This window comes from Arachis stenosperma, chromosome 2, assembly GCF_014773155.1.
Source record: "Arachis stenosperma cultivar V10309 chromosome 2, arast.V10309.gnm1.PFL2, whole genome shotgun sequence".
NCBI classification, from domain to species: domain Eukaryota; kingdom Viridiplantae; phylum Streptophyta; class Magnoliopsida; order Fabales; family Fabaceae; genus Arachis; species Arachis stenosperma.
Window position 1 is genome coordinate 24,941,233 of NC_080378.1, and position 9,710 is coordinate 24,950,942.

The window sequence follows — 9,710 nt, forward strand, 5'->3', positions numbered from 1 at the left end:
ACTCGTGGACGCAGGCGCGGTCAAGGCAGAGGCCAAAATATTAATTGCAAAACCTGAAACAACTGCAAATAATCCCATGAACTTTATGAACACCCTGGAGAATGTGGCGGCTGCTATGCAGGCAACGGTTGAAGTCGTTAGTCAGCAAGTTAATAACGGTAACGAGGATAACGGCGGAAATGGGCCGATAGCATTAGCTACCTTTTTTAAATTAAACCCATCAATCTTTAGAGGAACCACGAATCCGACCGAGGCTGATAATTGGTTTCAGGCAATGGAACAAGCTTTGCAAGCACAACAAGTACCTGAAGATCAATGTGTTGAGTTTGCCACTTACCAGTTGGTAGGTGAAGCTCAGTATTAGTGGCAAGGAACTCACTGTCTTCTGCAGCAGGATGATGCTGCGATATCATGGGGCACAGGGCACATTCCAAATTGAGTTCTACAAAAAGTACTTTTCCAATTTGGTCAGGACAGCTAAGGAGTTTGAATTGTTGCAACTGAAGTAGGGTTCAATATCAGTAGCCGAGTTCACAAACAAATTTGAGGAGCTGTGTCGGTTTTTTAAGATCTGTCAAGGTGCTCCGGAGGACTTCGAAGAATGAAAATGCATTAAATACGAAGGTGGACTTCCGAGTAACATTCTGAGTATCGTGGACCCAATCGAAATTGGAACCTTCTCTGAATTGGTAAACAAAAGCAGAGTTACAGAGGATTGTGTGAGAAAGGCGGCATCAGATAAAGGTGATCATCGAGTTTTTGTTAGGAGGGATCAGTGGAGGAATTTTGCACCTAAAGTTCGAAACTTCAAGCGAGGTGGTTATGTCCCACAACAACATCTGGGTCATAATAACATCCGGAGATTTAATGATAACAACAACCAGGGAAGAAGCAAAGGAAAGCAAGCTCAGATTCCACATAATGACTTGACTTGTAGGAGATGTGGGAAGTATCACCCAAATACTCCGTGTAGAGCGGGTTTGGGTGTATGCTACTACTGTGGTGGAGCCGGACATTTGTCTTAGAACTGTCCGAACAAGAGGAGGGATGATGCCGGGAGAGCACAACAGCCAAGGCGAGTGTTCACTACATCTGTTGTGGGTGCCGATGGATCCGAGACACTGATGAGAGGTAATTGTCAAATGGATGGTAAAACTTTAATTGCCTTATTTGATACTAGAGCATCATACTCATTTGTAGCATTCGAGAAGGCTAGTGAGTTAAGATTGAAGATAGTTGTGTTGACCTATAATTTGAAAGTGCATAATGCTACCTCTGAAGCTATTGTGACTAGATTAGGTTGTCCACAAGTTCTGCTCCGAGTTAAACAACAAGATTTTGTCCATGATTTAATTTGTTTGCAGATGACTAGTCTTGATATCATCTTGGGATTGGATTGGTTATCAAAAAATCGCATTCTGCTTGACTGTTCTGAAAGGTCATTGCATTTTATGTTGGAAGGGTCAGAAGGACCGGTTGTGGCGATCTGAATTCCATTGTGGTAAACTGCAGCGGATGTGAATGTCAGGGTGTTATGCTCTTAGCCGCAAATGTGTCGAGTTAGGAGCAAAGTTTGAATCAAATTCCAGTTGTGAATGAATTTCCAGAAATATTCCCTGAAGACATACCTGAATTTCCTTCCTCCCAAGAAATCGAATTTGGAATTGAGCTGGTTCCTGGAGCAGGACCAATTTCAATTGCACCTTACCAAATGTCGCCTTCGGAGCTGACTGAACTTAAAGCTCAGCTGGAGGAGTTAGTGAGTAAGAACTTCATTTGTCCGAGCATTTCTTCGTGGGGAGCACCGGTGTTGTTGGTAAAAAAGAAGAATGGAAGTATTCGGCTGTGCGTAGATTACAGACAACTGAACAAAATAACTGTAAAGAATAAATACCCGTTGCCGAGAATTGATGATCTGATGGACCAATTGTAAGGAGCTAGTGTCTTTTCCAAGATTGACTTAAGGTCTGGATATCACTAGATAAGAATGAGAGATGAAGATATTCTGAAAACTGCTTTCAAAACTCGATATGGTCACTTTGAATACACTGTGATGTCATTTGGGTTAACCAATGCTCCTGCTATGTTCATGGACTATATGAACCGGATATTCCGTCCTTTCCTAGCTAGATTCGTCATCATCTTCATTGAAGATATTCTAATTGGTACACAAAATTGTGATACACAACTTCGTGCAGCTGACCAGCAAGTGCACTGGGTCATCCAAGTAATACCTTACGTGAGTAAGGGTCGATCCCACAGAGATTGTCGGCTTGAAGCAAGCTATGGTCACCTTGTAAATCTCAGTCAGGCGGATTCAAATGGATATGGGGTTTTGATAAATGAAAAACAAAATAGAATAGAAAATAGGATAGAAATACTTATGCAATTCATTGGTGAGAATTTCAGATAAGCGTATGAAGATGCTTTGTTCCCTCTGAGCCTCTGCTTTCCTATTGTCTTCATCCAATCATTCATACTCCTTTCCATGGCAAGCTTTATGTAGGTGGATCACCGTTGTCAATGGCTACCATCCATCCTCTCAGTGAAAATGGTCCTCTACGGTTTTTTGCATGGCTAATCATCTGTCGGTTCTCGATCATGTCGGAATAAGATCCATTGATCCTTTTGCACACTGTCACTGCGCCCAACACTAGGAAGTTTGAAACTCGTCACAGTCATCCCATCCCAGATCCTACTCGGAATACCACAGACAAGGTTTAGACTTTCCAGATCTCAAGAATGCTGCCCATGTGATTCTAGCTTATACCACGAAGACTCTGATTGCACAGAATAGAAGCTCTGTTTTCAAGAGAGGCAACCATGCGTCGTGAACCAGGAGGCCAAGAGATACACACTCAAGCTCTCGCAGATAGAACAGATGTGGTTGTTAGGCACGCGTTCATAAGGGAGGATAATGATGAATGTCACGAATCATCACATCCACCAGGTTGAAGTACAAGTGAAATATCTTAGAACAAGAATAATCTTGAATTGAATAGAAAACCGTAGTAATTGTATTGATTCATGAGGAATAGCAGAGCTCCACACCTTAATCTATGGTGTGTAGAAATTCCACCGTTGAAAATACATAAGAACAAGGTCTAGCATGGCTGAGTGGCCATGCCTCCCAAATAACATGAAACAATAGAAAGGGTTCAAAGACCTGATCCTAAGATCAAAGATGATCAAAAGAATGAAAATACAATAGTAAAAGGTCCTATTTATAGAGAACTAGTAACCTAGGGTTTACATAAATAAGTAAATGGTGAAGAAATCCACTTCCGGGGCCCACTTGGTGTGTGCTTGGGCTGAGCATTGAAGCTTTCACATGCATAGGCCTCTCTTGGAGTTAAACGCCAGCTCTGGTGCCAGTTTGGGCGTCTAACTCCAGCTTTTATGCCAGTTTGGGCGTTTTACGCCAGAATTTTTATGCTAACTTGGAATGCCAGTTTGGGCCATCAAATATCAAGAAAAGTATAGACTATTAAACATTGATGAAAAGCCCAAGATGTTTACTTTCCAATGCAATTAAGAGTGTGCCAATTGGGCTTCTGTAGCTCCAGAAAATCCACTTTGAGTGCAGGGAGGTCAAAATCCAACAGCATCTTCAGTCCTTTTTCAGCCTCTGAATCAGATTTTTGCTCAGGTCCCTCAATTTCAGCCAGAAAATACCTGAAATCACAGAAAAACACACAAACTCATAGTAAAGTCCAGAAATGTAAATTTTGCATAAAAACTAATAAAAATATACTAAAAACCTACTAAATCATACTAAAAACTACCTGAAAACAATGCCAAAAAGCGTATAAATTATCCGCTCATCACAACACCAAACTTAAATTGTTACTTGTCCCCAAGCAACTGAAAACAGAATAGAATAAAAAGAAGAGAATATACAATGAATTCCACAATATCAATGAAACTTAGTCCCAATTAGATGAGCGGGACTAGTAGCTTTTTGCTTCTGAATAGTTTTGGCATCTCACTTTATCCTTTGAAATTCAGAATGATTGGCATCTATAGGAACTCAGAATTTTAGATAGTGTTATTGATTCTGCTAGTTCAGTATGTTGATTCTTGAACACAACTACTTTATGAGTCTTGGCCGTGACCCTAAGCACTTTGTTTTCCAGTATTACCATCGGATACATAAATGCCACAGACACATAACTGGGTGAACCTTTTCAGATTGTGACTCAGCTTTGCTAAAGTCCCCAGTTAGAGGTGTCCAGAGTTCTTAAGCACACTCTTTCTGCTTTGGACTACGACTTTAACCACTCAGTCTCAAGTTTTTCACTTGGACCTTCATGCCACAAGCACGTGGTTAGGGACAGCTTGGTTTAGCCACTTAGGCCAGGATTTTATTCCTTTGGGCCCTCTTATCCATTAATGCTCAAAGCGTTGGATCCTCTTTACCCTTGCCTTTTGGTTTAAAGGGCTATTGGCTTTTTCTGCTTGCTTTTTCTTTTTCTTTCTATCTCTCTTTTATTTTTTTTTGCCATTTTTTTCAATGCTTTTTCTTGCTTCAAGAATCAATTTCATAATTTTTTATATTATCAATAACATTTTTCTTTGTTCATCATTCTTTCAAGAGCCAACAATTTTAACATTCATAAATTTCACTATAAAAAATATGCACTGTTCAAGCATTCATTCAGAAAATAAAAAGTTTTGCCACCACATCAAAATAATTAAACTAATTTCAAGATAAAATTTGAAATCCAAGTACTTCTTGTTCTTTTGTAATTAGGCACATTTTTCATTTAAGAAAGGTGAAGGATTCATGGAATTATTCATAGCTTTAAGGCGTAGACACTAGACACTAATGATTATGTAATGAAAATACAAACATGGATAACACATAAAGCATAAAAATCGAAAAACAGAAAGATAAGAACAAGGAAATCAAAGAACGGGTCCACCTTAGTGATGGCGGCTAGTTCTTCCTCTTGAAGATCCAATGGAACGTCTGAGCTCCTCTATGTCTCTTCCTTGCCTTTGTTGCTCTTCCCTTATGGCTATTTGATCCTTTCTAATTTCATGGAGAATAATGGAGTGCTCTTGGTGCTCCATCCTTAGTTGCTTCATATTGGAACTCAAATCTCCTAAAGAGGTATTGAGTTGCTCCCAATAGTTGTATAGAGGAAAATGCATCCCTTGAGGCATCTCAGGGATTTCTTGATGAGGGACTTCCTCATGCTCTTGTTGAGGTCCATGAGTGGGCTCTCTTATTTGCTCCATCCTCTTTTTAGTGATGGGCTTGTCCTCTTCAATAAGGATGTCTTCCTCTATGACAATTCCAGCTAAATTGCATAGGTGACAGATGAGATGAGGGAAGGCTAACCTTGCTAAAGTGGAAGGTTTGACAGTAACCTTGTATAGTTCTAGAGGTATAATCTCATGAACTTCCACTTCCTCTCCAATCATGATGCTATGGATCATGATAGCCTGATATACAGTCACTTCAGATTGGTTGCTAGTAGGAATGATGGAGCGTTGGATGAACTCTAGCCATCCTCTAGCCACGGGCTTAAGGTCATGCCTTCTCAATTGAACCGGCTTGCCTTTGGAGTCTCTTTTCCACTGAGCTCCTTTTACACATATGTCCATGAGGACTTGGTCTAACCTTTGATCAAAGTTAACCCTTCTAGTGTAGGGGCGTGCATCTCCTTGCACCATAGACAAGTTGAATGCCAACCTTACATTTTCTGGACTGAAATCTAAGTATTTCCCCTGAACCATTGTGAGCCAATTCTTTGGGTTCGGGTTCACACTTTGATCATGGTTCTTGGTGATCCATGCGTTAGCATAGAACTCTTGAACCATTAAGATTCCGACTTGTTGAATGGGGTTGGTGAAAACTTCCCAACCTCTTCTTCGGATCTCATGTCAGATCTCTGGATACTCATTCTTCTTGAGCATGATAGGAACCTCAGGGATCACTTTTTTCTTGGCCACAACTTCATAGAAGTGGTCTTGATGGACCTTTGAGATGAATCTCTCCATCTCCCATGACTCAGAGGTGGAAGCTTTTTCCTTCCCTTTCCTCTTTCTAGAGGTTTCTCCGGCCTTAGGTGCCATAAATGGTTATGAAAAAACAAAATGCAAACACTTTTTCCACACCAAACTTAAAATATTTGCTCGTCCTCGGGCAAAAGAAGAAAGAAGGGAGGAGAAGAAGAAGAAAATAGAGGAGATGGAGAGGTGTGAGTGGTTCGGCCAAGGGGGGAAAGAAGTATTTATGATGTGTAAAAATGAAGGAGGGTGAGGGGTTTATATAGAGGTGGAGAGAGGGGAAGGGTTCATGTATTAGGGTTGGGTTTGGGAGTGAAAGTTTTTTGAATTGTGAATGGTGGGGTAGGTGGGGTTTTTGGGTAAGAGTGGGTGGATGTGAGTGGTGAAGGGGTGATGGGAAAGGGTGGTATGGGGAGGTATGAAGAAGAAAGAGAGTGAGTTGAAGTAGGTGGAGATCCTGTGGGGTCCACAGATCCTGAGGTGTCAAGGATTTCTCATCCCTACACCATTTTGGCGTGTAAACGCCCTTCTAGTGCCAATCCTGGCGTTAAACGCCAGGTTGCTGCCCATTTCTGGCGTTTAACGCCAGCTCTTCTTCTTGGTGCCCTTTTCTGGCGTTAAACGCCATTCTGGTCCCCTTTTCTAGCGTTAAACGCCCAGAATAGTTCCAGACTGGGCGTTTAACGCCCATTCTGCTACCCTTACGGGCGTTTAAACGCCAGTAAGCTCCTCCTCCAGGGTGTGCTATTTTTAATGCTTTTTTGAGTTTTGCTTTGATTTTTGTAGTTTTTTTTGTGACTCCACATGATCATCAACCTAAAGAAAACATAAAATAACAATGGAAATTTGACATAGATAAATAAAAATTAGGTTGCCTCCCAACAAGCGCTTCTTTATTGTCAATAGCTTGACAGTGAGCTCTCATGGAGCTTCACAAATGTTCAGAGCATGGTTGGGGCCTCCCAACACCAAACTTAGAGTTTAAATGTGTGGGTTCTGTTTGACTCTGTATTTAGAGAATCTTTTCATGCTTCTTCTCCATGTGTACAGAAGGAGATCCTTGAGCCTTAAACATAAGGTAGTCCTCATTCACTTGAAGGACCAACTCTCCTCTGTTAACATCAATCACAGCTTTTGCTGTGGCTAGAAAGGGTCTGCCAAGGATGATGGATTCATCCTTATTCTTCCCAGTGTCTAGGATTATGAAGTCAGCAAGGATGTAAAGGCTTTCAACCTTTACTAAGACATCCTCTACAAGTTCATAAGCCTGTTTCCTTGAATTGTCTGTCATCTCTAGTGAGATTCTTGCAGCTTGTACCTCGAAGACCCCTAGTTTCTCCATTACAGAGAGTGGCATGAGGTTTACACCTGACCCTAGGTCACACAGAGCCTTCTCAAAGGTCATGGTACCAATGGTGCAAGGTATTAAGAATCTTCCGGGATCTAGTTTCTTTTGTGGTATCTTCAGCTGAGCCAAGGCGTTTAGTTCATTAATGAGCGATGGAGGTTCATCCTCCTAAGTCTTATTATCAAATAATTTGGCATTCAGCTTCATGATTGCTCCTAGATACTGAGCAACTTGCTCTTCAGTAGTAACTTCATCTTCTTCAGAGGAAGAATACTCATCAGAGCTCATGAATGGTAATAGGAAGTTTAGTGGAATCTCTATGGTCTCTAAATGAGCCTCAGATTCCTTTGGTTCCTCAAGAAGGAACTCCCTAGTGGTCAGTGGACGTTCCATGAGGTCTTCCTCACTGGGAATCACTGCCTCCTCACTCTCTCTAGGTTCGGCCACGTTGGTCATGGTGATGGCCTTGCACTCTCTTTTTGGATTCTCTTCTGTATTACTTGGAAGAGTGCTAGGAGGAGTTTCAATAACTCTTTTACTCAACTGACCTACTTTTGCTTCCAAATTTCTAATGGATGATCTTGTTTCATTCATGAAACTTAGTGTGGTCTTAGATAGATCAGAGACTATGGTTGCTAAGCTAGAATGACTCTGCTCAGAATTCTCTGTCTGTTGTTGAGAAGATGATGGGAAAGGTTTGCTATTGCCAAACCTGTTTCTCCCACCATTATTGTTATTGAAGCCTTGTTGATACTTCTGTTGATCCTTCCATGAGAAATTTGGGTGATTCCTCCATGAAGAATTGTAGGTATTTCCATAGGGTTTGCCCATGTAATTCACCTCTTCCATTGCAGGATTCTCAGGGTCATAAGCTTCTCCTTCAGAGGAGGCTTCTTTAGCACTGCCGGATGCAGCTTGCAATCAAGTCAGATTCTGAGAAATCATATTGACTTGCTGAGTCAATATTTTGTTCTGAGCCAATATGGCATTCAGAGTATCAATCTCAAGAACTCCTTTCTTCTGAGTTGTACCATTGTTCATAGGATTTCTTTCAGAAGTGTACATGAACTGGTTATTTGCAACCATTTCAATGAGTTCCTGAGGTTTTGCAGGTGTTTTCTTCAGATGAATAGATCCACCTACACAATGGTCCAATGACATCTTGGATAGCTCGGACAGACCATCATAGAAGATACTTATGATACTCCATTCTGAAAGCATGTCAGAAGGACACCTTCTGATCAATTGCTTGTATCTTTCCCAAGCTTCATAGAGGGATTCACCTTCCTTCAGTTTGAAGGTTTGAACTTCCACTCTAAGCTTACTCATCTTTTGAGGTGGAAATAATTTAGCTAAGAAGGCATTGACCAGCTTTTTCCAAGAGTTCAGGCTGTCTCTAGGTTGTGAGTTCAACCATATACTAGCTCTGTCTCTTACAGCAAAAGGGAAAAGCATGAGTCTGTAGACCTCAGGATTAACTCCATTGGTCTTAACAGTGTCACAAATTTGCAAAAATTTAGCCAAGAACTGATGAGGATCTTCCAATGGAAGTCCATGAAACTTGTAATTCTGTTGCATCAGAGAAACTAATTGAGGTTTAAGCTCAAAGTTGTTTACTCCAATGGCAGGAATAGAGATGCTTCTCCCATAGAAGTCGGGAGTAGGTGCAGTAAAGTCACCAAGCACCTTCCTTGCATTGTTGGCATTGTTGTTGTTTTCGGCTATCATGTCTTCTTCTTTTTCGAAGATTTCTGTCAGGTCCTCTCCAGAGAGTTGTTCTTTAGCTTCTCTTAGCTTCCTCTTCAGAGTCCTTTCAGGTTCAGGATCAGCTTCAACAAGAATGCCTTTATCTTTGTTCCTACTCATATGAAAGATTAGAGAATAAGAAAGTATGGAATCTTCTATGTCACAGTATAGAGATTCTTTGATGTGTCAGAGGTAAATAGGAATAGAAGAATGAGGTAGAGAGAAGAATTCAAACTTATAGAGAGAGAGGGGGTCCGAATTATCAAAGGAGGATAAGTGTTAGTGTTTAAATAGAAAGAGATAGGAGAGAGAAGAAATTCGAATATCAAAATTAAAATAATTGGTTAATTAAATTTTTTTTTGAAAAAGTGGTTAGTGATTTTCAAAAATTAGGGAGAGAAAGATAGTTAGGTAGTTTTGAAAAAGATGAGAATTAGTGAAAAGATTTGAAAATCAAATTTTGAAAAGATAAGGAGTTAAAAAAAAGAGAGAGTTTGAAATCCAATTAAAAGAAATATGATTGAAAAAAATTGATTTAAAAAGATATGATTGAAAAGATATGGTTGAAAAAGATTTGATTGAAAAAAAATGTTTGAAA

The 9,710-nt window shown here is 40.4% G+C and overlaps 1 non-coding gene across 1 annotated transcript; it reads left to right on the plus strand.

Moving 5' to 3' along the window:
- The first annotated feature begins 8,581 nt into the window (after positions 1–8,581).
- Positions 8,582–8,689, plus strand: LOC130964491 (small nucleolar RNA R71). Its single transcript, XR_009080582.1, has one exon. It is a non-coding gene; the product is annotated as a small nucleolar RNA R71 (small nucleolar RNA).
- The last annotated feature ends 1,021 nt before the right edge of the window (positions 8,690–9,710 follow it).